The sequence below is a fragment of the Schistocerca serialis genome, chromosome 5 (genome assembly GCF_023864345.2).
Source record: "Schistocerca serialis cubense isolate TAMUIC-IGC-003099 chromosome 5, iqSchSeri2.2, whole genome shotgun sequence".
Taxonomy (NCBI): Eukaryota; Metazoa; Arthropoda; class Insecta; order Orthoptera; family Acrididae; genus Schistocerca; species Schistocerca serialis.
In genome coordinates, this window is record NC_064642.1 from 218169730 (window position 1) to 218187529 (window position 17800).

General features: G+C 41.3%; 1 long non-coding RNA gene across 3 annotated transcripts in view; it reads right to left on the minus strand.

Annotated features, from left to right (window-relative positions):
* The window catches only part of LOC126481158 (uncharacterized), a 90797-nt gene that overhangs the window by 17009 nt on the left and 55988 nt on the right, over positions 1–17800 (minus strand). For 2 of the 3 annotated variants that reach the window (XR_007587521.1, XR_007587520.1), the window contains exon 3: positions 8248–8326. The exons of the other annotated variant lie outside the window; for it this stretch is intronic. This is a non-coding gene — a long non-coding RNA (uncharacterized LOC126481158). The remainder of the gene's footprint in view (positions 1–8247; positions 8327–17800) is intronic. 3 annotated transcript variants of the gene reach the window in all.

The window sequence follows — 17800 nt, forward strand, 5'->3', positions numbered from 1 at the left end:
TGAAGGTTTGCTACTAGAACTGAGTCACTTCTGAAAAGTCTTCCGGGAAAACGGGGAAAACGAGTACAGCCACGGAATGGAGCCACAGGCTACATCTGGTGTGACACGCAAGGAAAACACCAAAAGAGAAGAGAACACCACCGAAGAAGAAGGCAAGAAACTTGTGTTTTTGCCTTTCTGTGGTACAGTGTCAGGAAAGATTAGCTGCCTCCTGAAGAGACATAACATTTCATCGGTGTTCAGGCCCCCAGCAAATATTCGACAGTTCATGAGGCCTGTGAAGGACGGTCTAGGGTTTAGAACGCCTGGAGTGTACAAGATACCATGTCAGTGTGGCTGCTATAACGTTGGGCAAACAGTACGCACTGTGGAACAACGCCGGATGGAACACCAGAGGTGCTTACGCCTATGCTATCCAGAAAAATCAGCCGTGGCAGAACCCGCCTTAGAAAATGGACACCGAATTCTTTTCGACGAAACATCTGTCGTTGTGAGGACGAAGGGATTTTGGGATAGAGTCATAAAAGAAGCTATTGAAATAAAAAGCTCTGGAAACACCATCATCAAGGACGGCGGTTTGCAGCTCGGTTAAAACGGGCGCGACGATTGCGGGATGAAAACATTACTATATATGGAGAGGAAGAGAGCACTAGTGACGTCACAGCCAGCAGTACGGCTATATAATGACACGGCCGCGGCGACACAGCAGTCCGTCTTACAACTTGACAATGACTGAGGAGAGCTCGGTCGAAAGCTCGTGGGATTTTAACCACCTGACGCGGCTGGAAGCCCTAGAAAATTTTATTAATGCTTAGATTCTATTTTAAGTTATAGTTGTCTTTTCATTTTTTGAGCTTAATTTGTCATTGTATCCATTTTATGCACCTCAGGGAGTCACACCTAGTGATACGTGGCTGGCGACCACGGGGCCCCGAGCTGAGTCCTGGCATTGCTTCCACTTACTTATGCCAGGCTCCTCACTCTTATCTTTCCTATCTGGCCACCCTCGGCCAGCTCTTGTTCTTTTCCGACCCTGACGCTATTAGGTTTCGAGGGCTAGGGGTCTTTCATTTTCCAACCTATACTTCTCATGCAGCGTCTGACCCGGAGCGGGCGGCTGCAAAAGGCGTCTGTATCCCATCTTAGGGGCGGCCTCCAGAACTGCGGAAGGCAACGGAATACCACCGCAGATTATCTTCCCTGCATAATGCAGTCTCCATTTTATGCACAAAAAATGGCTTCCTCTCATGTTAAATCAGTGTCCGGAGGTAAAATAGTCCCCCATTCGGATCTCCGGGGGGGGGGGGGGGGACAACTTGATGAAAGGAGGCAAAAAATCAAAACGAGAATTGGTACCTGGAATGTCAGAACTCTGCTACAAGCAGGAAAACTAGAAAACCTTAAAAGAGAGATGGAAAAGAATCATATGGACCTCGTAGGAGTTGCTGAAGTAAGATGGAATGGACATGGAGAGTTGCAGTCAGATGAATATGTATTCTACTACTCAGGAGGAGAAGTAAAAGGAATTAATGGAGTAGGAATGATTATGACAAAGGAATTGGCTAAATGTGTGGAATATGTAGACTATGCAAATGACCGGGTTATTGGTGTAAGGCTGAAAGGAGCACAAAAAGATTTACTGATTGTCCAGGTGTATATGCCAACTTCAGAACAAGATGACCAAATTGTAGAGGAAACGTACAATGTAATAGAGAGAATAATGGACGAAAATAAAAAATGCTGCAAAATAGTAATGGGAGACTGGAACGCCATTGTGGGAGAAGGGAAAGAGGGAAACATAGTAGGCAGTCATGGTCTTGGAAAGAAAAATGACAGAGGTGAATGGTTAATTGACTTCTGCAGGGAAAGGCAGCTGATAGTGGCAAACACATGGTTCAAGAACCATAAGAGGAGGCTCTACACTTGGAAATCACCAGGGGATAAATATAGAAACCAAATCGATTTTATACTGGTAAAAGAAAGATACAGGAATGGAATCAAGAAGGTGCACACATTACCAGGTGCAGATATTAATAGTGACCACAACTTACTTATGGCAGGAATAGAAATAAGAATGAAAAAACTGAAAAAGGCGACAATGGTGAAGAAATGGGATCTAGAGAAGATAAGGTCCAACAAAGAACAAATTACAGAAATGCTGTCTCGGGACTTTCTAAACACATTACGAGACAAAGAAGCACCTGATAATGCCAACGAGTACTGGAATATGCTGAAAGAAGGAATCATTAAAGCAGGAAAGCAAAATATAGGATATGTAAAAGGGAAAAGGTCAAAAAAACCATGGGTCACACAAGAAATGATTTCCAAGATGGAGGAGAGAAGAAAATTGAAAAACAAGAACACTGAAGATGCAAGAAAGATATACCGAAGGTTAAATAACGAACTGCGAAGAGAAACAGAGCAGGCTAGGAAAAAATGGCTAAAAGAGGAATGTGATGAAATTGAAGAACTGGACAGGAAAGGAAGATACGACTTACTATACAACAGAGTAAAGACTATGACATGGGAACAAAACAGAGCAGGAAGTGCTACTATGGAAATTTTGAGTAAAGACGAAGAGGTAGTGTATAAAGATCGTGACGATGTCCTCCAGAGATGGGAAGAATATATAAAAGAGCTATATGACACAAATAGCAAACCAGAAACTCTGGAACTTGAATCACACAACAGTGTAAGTGATGAAGAGAAAGGACCGACCATCATAATGGAAGAAGTAAAGTCTGCTATTGCTGCAATGAAAAATGGCAAAGCAGTAGGTACAGATACAATACCGGGAGAAATACTAAAATGCTTGAACCACAATGGAATAAGAGAAATATTGAGGTTATGTAATAAAATATATGACAGTGGTGAATGGCCTGAGGACTTTTTGACAACAGTAATGATTCCATTGCCGAAAAAACAAGGAACCAAGAAATGCAGCGAGCACAGGACAATCAGCCTCATTTCACATGCAGCCAAAGTGATGTTAAGAATAATTAATAAAAGACTTGAAAAAGTAATAGAGGAGAATCTCGGCGAGGAGCAGTTTGGCTTTAGACGGAATACGGGCACCAGAGATGCAATAGGGCTCCTACGAATCTTAGGAGAAAGGTTTATTGAAAAAGGAAGAGACCTATATATGTGCTTCATCGATATAGAAAAGGCATTTGACAATGTGGTTTGGGACAAGCTGGCGACTATTATGAGGGAAAAGAGAGTGGACTGGAAAACCAGAAGACTTATAAACTCATTGTACCTTAATCAAAAAGTTTCAGTTAAAGTGAGAGGAGAAAGTACAAACTGGATCAGACTAGGGAAAGGAGTAAGACAAGGATGCTGTTTATCACCTACTCTTTTCAAGCTGTACTTGGAAAATGTGATTGACCAATGCTCATTAGATGACAAAGGAGAAGAAATTGGAGGAAGAAGAGTAGGGTGCTTGAGATTTGCTGATGACATGGTCCTTCTAGCCACAGGGGAAAAAGAATTACAGGATTTGGTGGACACCATTGCAACTAACGGAAAAAAATATGGAATGAAAATTAACACAAATAAAACAAAAGTATTGGCAATAGGAGGAAATAAGGAACTAAAAATTGTGCTGAATGGAGAAAAACTAGAACAGGTGCAAAATTTTAAGTATCTTGGAAGCAGGATAGACACCGACTGGAAGTGCACCACAGAAATTAAAACAAGGATAGCAATGGCAAAAGAGGCGTTTTATAAGAAAAGGAGAATCTTCTGCAGCGGTATGGACAGAGAACTCAGAAAGAGACTCATAAAATGTCTTGTATGCAGTGTTCTTCTATATGGCGCTGAAACATGGACTATGAGGAAAAAAGACAGAGAAAGGCTGGAGGCTTTTGAGATCTGGACATGGCGGAAGATGGAAGGAATAAGTTGGATGGACAGAGTAAAAAATGAAGAGGTACTGAGAAGAGTGGGAGAGAAAAGGCAGTTACTAGATGTAATAAAGAGAAGAAAAAGAAATTGGATTGGGCATATATTAAGAAAGAATGACGGACTGATAAAAACAGTTTTAGAAGGTTATGTAGAAGGGAAAAGGAAGCGAGGAAGGAAGAGATTCCAGATACTGGATGACATGATGGACGGTACAACATACAGCAGCCTTAAGAAGGAAGCAATGGATCGCAGAAAATGGAGAGGCAAAGGACCTGCTAATATAGCAGATAACTGATGATGATGATGATCCATTTTATGGCTGTACGAAAATTTGTCAGATCTTCCATGGTTGGATGTTTATTCTAAATTACCAGGTGTTAACTCAATAACTGTGATTATTTAAGGAGATTATGCAAGTGTTATTTTTTATCCAGTTATTGTTTAAGAGGGGTTTTATTACGATTTTACTACAATTGCCACCACTCGGCTGATAACCGGAGAGGAATTCATCAGTGGAATATGCCGAGAAAGACTGAAATCGCATATATTATTATTCTGTCACTAATTCCTTGGGATAGCAAGAATTGAAAGTTTGGCATGTCAGTCTACAGTTAATTTAAAGGGGCTTATTTTTATTCAACAACCTCTTATGTTCAGAGACATTTGGTAATTATTGTATTTTATTTGCTGCTATCATGTGCAATATAAGTAAATGTGATCATTCAAAGGACAAATGATACAAGAATTGTGGGCTCACCCTTCCATGTGATTCTTTTCCTATCCCAACCTGGATCTTGAGGTTTCAAGGAAGCCACAGAGTGCAGTTACGTACTTACTGAGTAGAAAGGGAGAGCACATGAGCACTCCGTCTTCAGACCACATGTGGTCCACCGGGACCATCCGATCGCCATATCATCCTCAGCTGATGATGCAGATAGGAGGGGCGTGTGGTCGGTACACCGCTCTCCCAGTCGTTATGATGGTTTTCTTTGACCGGAGCCACTACTATTCGGTCGAGTAGCTCCTCAATTGTCATCACGAGGCTGAGTGCACCCCAAAAAATGGCAACAGGCCATGGCGGCCCGGATGGTCACCCAGCCAAGTGCTGGCCGCACCTGACAGCGCTTAACTTCGGTGATCTGACGGGAACCGGTTTATCCACTGCGGCAAGGCCATTGCCAGAAAGGGTGGGCAGGTGGGGGGGAGATTTATCTACTCCTTTAGTATAATTTGCACTAAACTTCCTCAACTGTTTCAGATAATCATATATGGGCATGGAACACAGAGGTTGCTTGGGCATATCGTATCTCAAGTGCGAGCATCTTGAATATGAATTATGGGTGTAACACATCCATGTTGAAGGTGGCATCATGGAGCTAGCACCCAGGTTAAACACAGCATTGGATAACTCTCTTCACATTTCCCCTGGCACCATTGGCGAGGTGGGTTCCACTGTTTCTACTGCTTCTGTAGCTGTGGATTCTAATGTTTCGTAACATTCATTTTTCAGAAGGTATTCAGCCTACTTGAAGGCAGTTGTATAGCGTTCAGGTGCATTTGTTTTCTTGGGGTAATCACCTTGCTGATTTAAACCATCTTGAGTTTGATGATCAGCAAAAGGAGACTGTTAAGCAATTGCTTGTTCGAGTGAAAGATTTGTAGGTGTGAACCTGTTCATTGGGTTTGGATAGTGAACAGGGTAGTGTAGATGAGGGCATTTCAGCTGGTAATCAGTCACATGGGTTAAGAGACGTTGATAGTCAAGGCTTTGGTAGGTTGGTTTCTGATTCGTTTGCTAAACTGCCTAAACCTATTATGTGTTTGTTTAGTGGTATTTCTGAGTGTAGCTACTGGTCAACTGAAACAAGTTTGTGAAGTATTGTGGTTGATTGTCTGATTAGAACTTTATGCTGATGCATTGCAAATATCACATTCTGTTAACTTTCTTTACTTTAGCCTTTGTCGAAGGGCTTGTTAAGTATATTGTTTCCTGAGATACTTAGGGATCAGGGAGCTTTGAGGCAGCTCAGGGCTCATATAATAGAGTGAAAGTTATCACCAAAGATTTGGAATGAGCTTGAGCATGTACATTATTGGCAGGTGTAAGCATCTACTGAGACCTTGTTTCAGTATCTCGAGGACATTCATGTTGCTGTCTCTGCCTTGGAAATGAAAGATACTGAACAAGATAGAATTTCAAATATTTTGGAAGGCATAAGACTGGAAGGCTGGTCGTGCCTTGTTTTTGTTCAGAAACCTAACATCTTTTCTGATTTAAATGAATTAGTTTCTTCTGTGGAAGCACTTAGGTTCGTGGGTGAGCAATAAGATCAGTGTAAGGGTTTTCAACCAACCTCCCATCCGAAGTGATAACTATTGTCAGTTATCTACTAATTCATTAGTTGGTAAATGTTTTCAGTGTGGTTCCCATAGCCATTTACACATGAATGTCTGGCTACGCATGGTCCTAGACCTAACAGCTGACGCCACCAGGCATGGGCTAAAACTTCTCCACTGATTGTAGGGATATTTGCTCTCTCAATAAACTTGCTCTTACATATGTTTGGACCTGCCTCAACTGAGAACCTGTTTGCCGCCTCTTGGATTCCAGAAGTTCGGTTTCATTGCTTGACTACAGTTGGTATCTCAAGTTTAGTAATTTGTGTGAGTTGTCTCCGATACGCCCCACCTCCCAGAGATGTCATTTCACTGATGGGCAGGAGTTGCCTCCAGTGGGTGAGCTGCAGGGGAGTTTATACATTTGTAATTTTTGTTGGCCTGTTGAACACATTGTAGTTAAGAATCTGTCAGTGACCTTGTTGCTCTGAGATGATTTCATTAAACATACACAGTTGGTTCTTGACTATGCAGGTAACACCTTTTTTTAAAAAAATTTGTTCATCTGAGAAAATAACACTCTGAACTAGTCGTCTCATTAATAATATCAATTCTGTAAAAACAGGGAGATCTGAATTCGACTTTAGTCACCTTAATGATGGTCAGGCTAGACAGTTAATGAGTGTTTTAGAACAGTTTTTTGATGTACTTACTAAACAGTGGGTGTAACTGATCAAATTCAATACAGAATCCACTTAGACGATGATATTCCAGTGTGTCATGCCACTTACTGTCTCTCACTCCTTAAGACAAGAATAATGAGGCAAAAGTTTAATGATATGCTGTGGAATGGAGTTTTAGCCCATCACCTTCTCCATATGTATCGCCCACATTTCCGGTGCCTCAGGGACAAAATGTGAATATAGGCCTGTTTTTGGTTATGGAGTCCTTAATGAGAAGGTTGTCTTGGAGTCTGGTCCTCTCCCTGATCTCCATAACTGTTTCACTTGGTTTGATGGTGCTTGCTATTTTACCATACTTGATTTGAATCAAGCTTACTACCAAATACCTTTGAGTGAGGAGTCCAGGCGTGTTGGTGCATTTTGTACATACTAGAATCTGTATGAATTCAATTGGGTATCTTTGGCTTGGCTAGCAGGACTGCCGACTTTTCACAATTTTTAGATCATGTGTTGGGTGGCCTTAAATTTGGTTGTGTATATAATTATGTTGATGACGTTATTGTTTATAGTCACTCCTTCAATTAAAACCTTTCTTATGTTGAGCAGGTTCAGTTGAAGCTTCATTCTGTAGTGTTAACAGTTAAGCCTTAGGCAGCAGATTTCTTTCTTGGGTCACCTGGGTTCCAGGGCTGTTTGACGAAGAAAGCTAGGATAATTTTAATTCCCCTCTTGCTTTGCCATCTGCCTTCTTTAAATTCGTTTTTTTTTAATTTGAACTAATTACCATTACCATACGTAAGTTTTAATCTGCATTTTCATGAAGGAGGAAGGTTGGCCACCAGTTTTAAAGAATATAACACCAGATCTGATTTTGTGCTTAGTTTTATGTATGTAATTTATTTTCTAACTTATTTTGACTATTACTAGTTAGTATCTTTTGTTGTAGGGTGAAATCAGTAATTGTTTTGTAACTTAAATTCTATTGTTGATGTACAAACAACTTTAAATTCTGTAATAATTGTAAACATTTGGAAAACGAAATACTAGTAATCTTAAAGTACCTATTTAGCTCTATTCGAAAAGATGTTAGCAAAACCAGCCCTTAATTAATTCCAAAGTAATTAACAATTTTGTCAAAAGTACTGTTTGCAAATCTATATTTGTTAATTTCGTTATTTAAACACATAATTCGGTTTAACCCTTGTAGTAGAAGAAACTTGTAAAAAAACGGATTTTTTTGACGTATTCAGTTGATTTAATGAAGTAAGTTTTAATTGTACTTTCAGTAAATTAAACTTTGAACAATCTGTAGTTTCAGTACCTGTTATTGCGATGACATATAAGGGCTCGATTTTTGGTCACAAGACAATCAGTCCACGGCTGAGTTTCAGACGAGAAACCTGTGGTGATTAGAACAACAACAATGCTTCAAATCAACTGTGGAACAAGTGTGAAACAATTAGGCTGTGTGTAAAAACAGTGACAGTGTCTGCTCCATACGTACCTTATTATTCTTCAAGAACTGTGAACTTTGTGGTCAGGTTTTACTGCTCGTAGATGTTCAAAAGGAAACTTTTATAGCAGAATGTGGAGTTTCGCCTGCTAACTATTAATGAGGCTTATCGAAGGTTAAATAATAGTGCACTGGCCATATAACTGTGTATTATTGGGGGGGTTGTGAACTCCACAAGCCCCATTTCTTAGCCACTGTAGCAAGGCAGTACGTCAACAGCGACGACAGTCAACAAACGAAGAGAAAATAAAAGCAAGTGGAATCAGCACAGCTGGTATTAGAATTGATCGAGAACATACTTCTGATCTGAGAAAATTTCCTCTCCCAAAAAAACAAGAAAGGGGTGGCCAGATTCATCGGTATGGTCAACTATTTTGCGTAATTCCTCTCTATTTTTGCTCAGCTTGCTGCTCCCCTTAATAACCTTTGTAAACAAGAGGAAAATTTTGTTTGGGGGGAGAGTCAGCAGTCCAACATTGAAACCATCAAAACTGCACTTAGTAATCCTCTGGTTTAGCCCACCTGGTTAACTGTTCAGTCTAACGCTCTGCTTTCCAGGAGCGAAGGAGTGCCAGTCCCCGGCACGAATCCACCCGGTGGATTAGTGTCGAGGTCCGGTGTGCCGGCCAGTCTAAGGAGGTTTTCCATCTGCCTCGGCAAATGTGGGTTGGTTCCCCTTATTCCGCCTCAGTTACACTATGTTGGCTATTGCTGCATAAGTACTTTCTCCACATACGCATACACCATAATTACTCTACCATGCAAACATTGGGGTTACATTTGTCTGGTGTGCGATGTTCTCAGGGGGGGGGGGGGGGGGTCAACTGGAGGCCGAACAGCACAATAACCCTGGGTTCGGTGTGGGGCAGCGGTAGGGTGAGTGGACTGCTGTGGCCTGTTGTGGGGTTATGAACCACTGAGGGCTATGGTGGGGACGAAGCCTCTCTGTCGTTTCTAGGTCCCCTGTTCCATACAATACAATACAACTCCCTGGTATTGGCTATTCCATATCTTGGAAAGAGGTTTATAGTTCTGACAGATGATTCCATTGCCAGGGTTGATGTTGTACTTTTACAGGAGGATACAGGTGAAAGGTGCCCTCTAGCTTTTGTCTTAAGGAGGTTTGTAGGTCCAGGGCTGAACGTGTGGTGTTGGCTTTCTTTTTGCTATTGAGAAATTTAAATTTTATCTTGAGCAGAGCGAATTTGATTTGGATACGAAACCAAGTCTTTGAGTTTGTTTCTTGGTCTGTCCTAGGAAAACTGGCAGGATTGCTAGGTAGGCCGTTCATATATCTGCCTTTTGTTTCCAGTTCTGTTGTATTAAAGGCTCCAATAACCAGGTTGCTGATGTACTTAGTCGCATGTTTGATGAAGGAGCTCAGGAAAGTGAACGGTGTTTTTTATTGGCCAGTTCTCCTGTTTATAGTGTCTTAACCGAGATTCCCGAGCTTTTTGCTGAGCTCAAGGTTAAACAAGATCAGCGTCCTTATTTTGAGCATATTAGGAAGTGTCTGTTGGCTGGTGAGGTGGTTCCTGGTTATTTGTTGGAAATGGTACATTTTGCCTTGAGACTGGTAAATTAGCTGAAACTAAAATTTGTTTACCTATGGAACTTCTGCCTTCCATATTTAATTACTTTCATGGTACATTATTGGGTGACCACTTAGGCCTTTATAAGACTCTTGCTAAGGTGTTCTGCCACCACATGTGATCTTTATTATATAAGGATATCCATCTTTAGTGAGCGAGTGTGAATTGTGTAAAATTAGCAAGCCTAACACCAACTCACACAAGGGACTCTTACGATCCCCCATACTAAAGGGGGAAATCGTTATATTTTGGTTGTTGTTGATGTTTTTCCCGATTTGTTTGGTTGATTACGAGCAGAGGAGTCATGGCTTTCTTGACTTTTCACCAGCTAACTAACATTCTTTCATGGTTTGGAGTGCCCAAAGTTCTTATTAGCAACAATGCATTGGCCTATATCTATAGCGAATTTGAGCAGTTTTGCTTTAGTAATGTTATTAAACATATTACTACCACTCCATATTAGCTTCACCCTTCCTTATCTGAGTGGGTCAATAGGAGCTGAAGGCCACTTTGATCATATATCATGCCTAGGCACAAACCAAATGGGATATTTCACTTCCTTGGATTAATATCGCCTTTAATTCTGTGCAGCATTAGGCCTGTAAGTGGTTCTAGCGGCCCTTATATTTACTTACCCCATCAGTTCCACCCTGACTAATTTGTGGACAACAAATGACCTTGTACCCGAACGCATTACTCCTAATATTATTACGCAGAACTAGGATAGGGCTAGGAAGAATGTAGCGTCAGCCCATCACCTTCAGGAGAAATGTTATAATCAAGGGTGACAACCATTTTGAGCCCATGAGTGGGATATGGTTCTCATCCAAAATTTTAATGTTGGTAGCGGACAGCATAATGGTATCACAAGGAAAATTACATCTCAATCTGTAGGGCCTTGTTCTATTTTCAGGGAATTGAGTCCTGTTCATTTTCTTGTGTGTAATCATTCCCCAGATAAAATCTTTAAGGTCCACATCAGTCAAGTGAAGTGAGCTAATTACTTCCCCCTGTGATCTTCCATTTAGGGAGGTCTTTTGGGACTGAGTGGGAGAGGTTGAACTGTGGTGGCTCCAGTCCATTTCATCTATATCATTACAGTGCCTTCTTTCACTGACGTACCAATAGGTAGCGTTAATTTGGAGATTTCATAGATGATCGCTGGCTAAGAGTATTGAAAAAGGCCAGCAGTGGGTTGTGAAGTGGAGAACAGGCAGGAGAGGTGCAGCATGAGGGTGTCATGCATGGGTTTTTGTGTGTAATGGTTTATTTGGCTGTTAGTTCCGTTTGTGCCAACATAGTCTTGTCACTCCTTTGGAGAATGGCAATTACATTGATTTATTGATGGAGTCCTCCTATGGACCTCAGTGGATTTTGACTTCCCTGTTTATTCATGCTGTGGAGACCTGGACACTTGCAGTTTTGGTCTCGTTTTGGCATGTGCAAGGACCATCACTGGAAAATTTTGTGGTCAGTACTTCTTGCGCAATAATATCTGTGCCTCTACTGTTGATGCCTGATTTCCAGAACGAAGGTGTCCCGACAGGAAGACGTTCGAAGCAATTGATCGGCGTCTTAGGGAGCACGGAACATTCCAACCTATGACTCGCGACTGGGGAAGGCCTAGAACGACGAGGACACCTGCAATGGACGAGGCAATTCTTCGTGCAGCTGACGATAATCCTAATGTCAGCGTCAGAGAAGTTGCTGCTGTACCAAGTAACGTTGACCACGTCACTGCATGGAGAGTGCTACGGGAGAACCAGTTGTTTCCGCACCATGTACAGCGTGTGCAGGCACTATCAGCAGCTGATTGGCCTCCACGGGTACACTTCTGCGAATGGTTCATCCAACAATGTGTCAATCCTCATTTCAGTGCAAATGTTCTCTTTACGGATAAGGCTTCATTCCAACGTGATCAAATTGTAAATTTTCACAATCAACATGTGTGGGCTGACGAGAATCACGTCATCAACACAGATTTTCTGTGAACGTTTGGGCAGGCATTGTTGGTGATGTCTTGATTGGGCCCTATGTTCTTCCACCTACGCTCAATGGAGCACGTTATCATGATTTCATACGGGATACTCTACCTGTGCTGCTAGAACAAGTGCCTTTACAAGTACGACACAACATGTGGTTCATGCACGATGGAGCTCCTGCACATTTCAGTCGAAGTGTTCGTATGCTTCTCAACAACAGATTCGGTGACCGATGGATTGGTAGAGTCGGACCAATTCCACGCTCTCCTGACCTCAACCCTCTTGACTTTCATTTATGGGGGCATTTGAAAGCTCTTGTCTACGCAACCCCGGTACCAAATGTAGAGACTCTTCGTGCTCGTATTGTGGACGGCTGTGATACAATACGCCATTCTCCATGGCTGCATCAGCGCATCAGGGATTCCATGCGACGGAGGGTGGATGCATGTAACCTCGCTAACGGAGGACATTTTGAACATTTCCTGTAACAAAGTGTTTGAGGTCACGCTGGTACGTTCTGTTGCTGTGTGTTTCCATTCCATGATTAAGGTGATTTGAAGAGAAGTAATAAAGTGAGCTCTAACATGGAAAGTAAGCGTTTCCGGAAGCATGTCCACATAACATATTTTCTTTCTTTGTGTGTGAGGAATGTTTCCTGAAAGTTTGGCCGTACCTTTTTGTGAAACCCTGTATACAACACGTAGCAGCGCTACGGGACTACGGGCGATGCTTCACGTCTTGATGTTCCTGTTAAGACGTATCATTAAAACGAATATCGCATTACGCTAATTCGGAACCCCTCCATCGAATAAATGTCACTTTAATTCTTTTTCTTTCGAGAAGGAAGCTCTTGATGTTTGTTGGTAAGTTATTGGTCGTCGTATAGAACAAGGAACGAGCACCTATTATTTGTGCTGAGCCCATCTAATATCTCAGAAAGGAGATTAAATTATCCGCCAAGATACGAGAGAAATGCCTCTGACGACTAATAGAAAGCAAAGATGGAATACTTGACAATTCTTATTTGTAGCATCTTATGAATGACCCATGCAACGAAAGAAGTCCACTCTCCAATAGATAACACACAGCTGTCTGCCGGAGTGACATCTGAATGTATCCTTATCGTTATACCGTAGCAAAGATATCAGTATTACTAAGCATCTCACTATCACAGGTGATTTCTACAAACAAACTGGGCGATCTGGCAGATCGTGATAACAGCGTGTCGACATGTGAGCCATCTACCCGCCATTTGTTGTAAACATTATGAGCTTTTCAACTGTGCCGTTTATTAGCGGATACGGAGAATGTAGAAACGAAGCCGTTCTTTAAGACTAGTGCATTTTACTTGCATTCTGATAAAGAGGTGAAACGCAGATATGCTCGCTGATGAGTATGGTACTGAAATAACAACCACAACAATCCTACCATTATATTATTGACACAAGTTGTTGTTAGTTCGTTACAGTGAGATTTTTTTCCCTTGTTGACGTGGAGTGTTTAGTGGTTCCCATAGCTAAGAACGATTAAAACGAGTATAGGATTCCCTGCAACTGCTGAGGTCTACGGCCTCTGTGTTTTGTGGCGTGAAGGTCACCCAGTTGGGAAAGGAGCTACAGTGGCTGGGAGTGGTGGCGCACTCCTGTAATCCAAGCTACTGGGAGGCCGTTGTGCGGGAGAGAATTGTAACGTATCCTACAGTTCTGTTCGTCTTGAGAGCTCCAAGGCGTCCGCGGCAGCTGCCCCCTAGGGTTCCACAAATTTGCTGCGAATTCTCCGCGTCTTGGCGTGGCCTGGACACAGCGAGGTGTTTGTCTCTGGCGCTCGAAACGGTACGTCGGCTGGGTTATACTTCTGCAAGACCCCCTGATACTGGGAGTAGACGCCAGCACCCTTCAGGCCCGCCAGCCCGGGCAGGGCGCGGAGACAGCTGCCGTTCGACTGCACAACAATTTTTTTCGCCCGTTTTTATCCACAACAAATAAACTTGTTAATAGAATGCTCTAGTTTTTTTGTGACGTTCCACTTAACGCAATAGGACACTGGTTTAACTTTAGCGCTAATGAATATGTTATGCTTTCGAAATACTAATGTATCTATTGAAACACTTAAAATTTACTTTCTGAACTACTTATTCTGCAATATCTTAGATACAAAATCGTGTATGAAACAGATGTTCAGAAAAATGATTCTAAGCTAGATGGAAACTGTGATTCTGTAATGTGCAGATATTACAATAGCATGGTATATATTTTAATTTTTTGTTTCTTTTCACGTCAGAGACAATTGCAGAAGAGCAGGTTTTGTCTTTCATTCTATATTTGTTCTGTTACTGCCATCTATGGAATTGTTATTTTCCATTTTCTACTCTTATGTGCTTAATATACCTGCATTTCTACATGCATAAAGTTGTTTATTACTATAAAATTGCAATTTTCTTTGAAAGTTTAAAATATTGTAAGCCGGCCGAAGTGGCCGAGCGGTTCTAAGCGCTTCAGTCTGGAACTGCGCGACCGCTACGGTCGCAGGTTCGAATCCTGCCTCGGGCATGGCTGTGTGTGATGTACTTAGGTTAGTTAGGTTTAAGTAATTCTAAGTTCTAGGGGACTGATGACCTAAGATGTGAAGTCCCATAGTGCTCAGAGCCATTTGAACCATTTTTTAAAATATTGTAATCTATTTAATATTCTGTGGAATTTGAGCTCTGAAATGTCTTCAGATTCCCCAGGTAGCTCAGTTGGCAAATATCACACTGATATTGTAAAATAAATTTTGTATCATACAATAAAATAACATTAGCCGAGCACCAGCATAGTCCGTCTAACTCTTGCTTTCCACTTCGGTTCTTCACTTGTATGATTCTTACAGGCCAGTTGCACACAATTCTTTTTCGTGTTTATTCTTGAACGAACAATATTTTATTCAGACTTCGTGCCCTAAAACCACCTTATGAAGGAGACGAAAACGCGCTTTCTTTAGATTTTGTTGGAAATCCTACCAAAACATCTCGCTCGATAAATGTACACGGCAACGGCTGGGAATCGTCGTTATTTGTTAAGAGTGATTGCAATGTGATTTTACACGAGATATATAGAAAATATTTTGCATCCAAGAGTAAACACCAAATAAAATATATCCATTTCTATATAGTTCTCCTGGAAGAACCGTAAAAAGGAAGAAATGAAATGACATGAAAGAGGTATATTGGTCATGCTGCTACTCGAAAGTGAAGAGGAAATATTCGTCTTTCGTTCGTCTGTAGAGCAGCCAACTCACGTGGGAGCTCTCGTGTTACATGAAGTCACTTTATATCTTGATCAAAGAAGTTTGGTACCCAGAGTTTAATCTCAGAAAATTGGGAAATATGCTCGGAATATTAGAGATCTTGAGTTACTATGATCCAGTTCTTGCAAAACACATTTGCAGAGTCAGAGACGGACAAGAAGCTGAAAAGCATTTACAAATACATTATCTGCCAAGGGAAATAATTAATTTATTTGTAGTTGTGCCCATCTTGTCAGAAGCGCAATCTTGGAACAGAGAGAATATGGGAAGTATTATTCAATTACAGTATTGTTGATGCAACTCCTATTACGAATCGTCTTGAACAGACAACATTCATCCTTCGATATATTTACTTCAATGACGAAATTGAGAAATTGAAATAAATGAACGGTCTTTTGGAATTTGTAGATTGCAATTAGAAAACAAGAGCTGTTATTGCACATTTAATTCGACCAGTATTTGTACTCAATTCCTGTTTGTGAATGCCGCGGACGAGTTTACGATCGCGAAAGTAACATGGGCTCAGGCGCATTTTTACCTCTTGCCAAGTTTTCTCTAAGTGCTTGTCATAGTCTTATGTGGAGACATTCAGCCGAGAGACGTCAGAAAAAATTTTACGATCCGTCCAGTTGAATCCACAACAATGGGAAATTCTGAAATAGTGTGTTAGAAGTTACTTATACTTCATGTCTGATACCAGCTGGAGCAAGGTGTATGAAACAGGTGAAATACCCTCAGACTTCAAGAAGAATATAATAATTCCAATCCCAAAGAAAGCAGGTGTTGACAGATGTGAAAATTACCGAACTATCAGCTTAATAAGTCACAGCTGCAAAATACTAACACGAATTCTTTACAGACGAATGGAAAAACTAGTAGAAGCCAACCTCGGGAAAGATCAGTTTGGATTCCGTAGAAACACCGGAACACGTGAGGCAATACTGACATTACGACTTATCTTAGAAGAAAGATTAAGGAAAGGCAAACCTACGTTTCTAGCATTTGTAGACTTAGAGAAAGCTTTTGACAATGTTGACTGGAATACTCTCTTTCAAATTCTAAAGGTGGCAGGGGTAAAATACAGGGAGCGAAAGGCTATTTACAATTTGTACAGAAACCAGATGGCAGTTATAAGAGTCGAGGGACATGAAAGGGAAGCAGTGGTTGGGAAGGGAGTAAGACAGGGTTGTAGCCTGTCCCCGATGTTGTTCAATCTGTATATTGAGCAAGCAGTAAAGGAAACAAAAGAAAAATTCGGAGTAGGTATTAAAATTCATGGAGAAGAAATAAAAACTTTGAGGTTCGCTGATGACATTGTAATTCTGTCAGAGACAGCAAAGGACTTGGAAGAGCAGTTGAATGGAATGGACAGTGTCTTGAAAGGAGGATATAAGATGAACATCAACAAAAGCAAAACAAGGATAATGGAATGTAGTCTAAATAAGTCGGGTGATGCTGAGGGAATTAGATTAGGAAATGAGACACTTAAAGTAGTAAAGGAGTTTTGCTATTTGGGGAGCAAAATAACTGATGATGGTCGAAGTAGAGAGGATATAAAATGTAGGCTGGCAATGGCAAGGAAAGCGTTTCTGAAGAAGAGAAATTTGTTAACATCCAGTATTGATTTAAGTGTCAGGAAGTCATTTCTGAAAGTATTCATATAGAGTGTAGCCATGTATGGAAGTGAAACATGGACGATAAATAGTTTGGACAAGAAGAGAATAGAAGCTTTCGAAATGTGGTGCTACAGAAGAATGCTGAAGATTAGATGGGTAGATCACATAACTAATGAGGAAGTATTCAATAGGATTGGGGAGAAGAGAAGTTTGTGGCACAACTTGACCAGAAGAAGGGATCGGTTGGTAAGACATGTTCTGAGGCATCAAGGGATCACCAATTTAGTATTGGAGGGCAGCGTGGAGGGTAAAAATCGTAGGGGGAGACCAAGAGATGAATACACTAAGCAGATTCAGAAGGATGTAGGTTGCAGGAGGTACTGGGAGATGAAAAGGCTTGCACAGGATAGAGTAGCATGGAGAGCTGCATCAAACCAGTCTCAGGACTGAAGACCACAACAACAACAACCAGCTGGAGTGCTCTGGCTGTTGCTGTAAGACCAATTGTAGCTCACTTGGATAGGATTGCCCTTGATGTTGAAACTCTCAGGAAGTTAAATCTGTCATCTGAAACACATGCTGTGGGACTGAATGTTTTGGATTATGTGAGAGTTTTTAAGTATTTAATCGTAACATCAATCTGGCTGAAGTTCGTACCAACTGATAGCAGTAGCAGATTACTACAGACTCGAAATACTACCACTGATGTTGAGGTAGGACACTTTGAGAGCTTATAAATTACTTAAAATATCGAAATTGAGACACCATTCCCCCTGAATCTAAAGTTGTTGCCAGGAAGGTTAATACCGATCCTGATTTTCTGGAGTTGCACACTAAAAAGGGGAAATCATATCATGATAAACCGGGAATGAAGTGACATGTGAAT